Consider the following 1,266-nt stretch of genomic DNA (forward strand, 5'->3'; position numbering starts at 1 on the left):
CTATGATTTCATGTATCCCTTCTTGCAGGGATTTCAAAGGAAATTTTGGTACTTGAAACTCTGATCTCAGCCTCTGTATATGCAGCAATTTTTAAACCACAATGTGTACAGATACAGCTGTAGTGAGTCAATAAGACCAGTCTGGTTTGTGGGTCAGTTAGTCAGGGTCAAGATGTATGCAGTGTTGTTATAGCTGTGTCAGTCCCAGGATATTAGAGAGACAACACTTGGGTGAGGTAATCTCTTTTACTGGACCAACTTCTGTTGGTGAGAGACAAGCTTTCAAACTACACAGAGCTCTTCTTCAGACCTGAAGCTTGTCTCTCACCAACAGAAGCTGGTCCAATAAAAGAGACTACCTCACCCACCTATGGTCAGGATGTGCATCTGTGCAAGCCTGGTCACCAACATTCATTTAGTGGCCCAGGAACACTCAGTTAGATGTATTTTCATCCTTGTAATTATATGGCACCTTAATTTTAAAAATCACATTTAAAAAACAATTTTCAGGAATTCTAGACAACGTAGCCTTTCACTCTGGAAGATAACTCAGAGTAGAAGATATAACAGAAACTAGCAGACAGAGGTGTAGTCTTATACCCTAGCCACGGGAACTCCTGGGCTCTTTTGCCACATCTGATACTGACCTCCCACTGGCAAGTCACCTGGGGACGGATCCAAATCCTGCTGAAGCGAATAGGGAAACTTTTTTTCCTTAGGCAGGGAATTGGGCCCTTAATCTCTCTGGCTAAAATTTTCAGAAGTGTCTACGAGGCAAATTTTTAAAGATATTTAGGCACCTGGAGATGCAGATAGGTGTCTAACACCCATTGAAATCAATCAGAGTTAGGTACATCTTTTGGTGCCTAACTGCCTTTGAAAAATCTATCCTTAAGTGACTTAGCCTAAGATTTATTTTCAAATGTGACTTAGGCTCTTAAGAGCCCAAGGCCCACTGATTTTCAGTGAGACAAGATTCTAAGTCACATCAGCACTGTTAAAAATATTACCTTTTGTGCCTCAATTTTCCCACTATTACAATTATCACCACCTGTTCACCTTGGATAGCAAGCAGATTGATCAGCTGTTATCTGAACATGACAAACATTACAGTTTAACAGCACTGGGGGAATAGTTATAAAATCCTTTTTTTGTCTGGAATAAGTTACAAATTCTCTGGTAAAAACTGTCTAACTTGTCAATTGAACAGATTTGACACAAAATCAATGTGGTACATTAAACAGGGCCCCACTATCATTGCACATG

Source organism: Mauremys mutica, chromosome 13, assembly GCF_020497125.1.
Source record: "Mauremys mutica isolate MM-2020 ecotype Southern chromosome 13, ASM2049712v1, whole genome shotgun sequence".
Taxonomy (NCBI): domain Eukaryota; kingdom Metazoa; phylum Chordata; order Testudines; family Geoemydidae; genus Mauremys; species Mauremys mutica.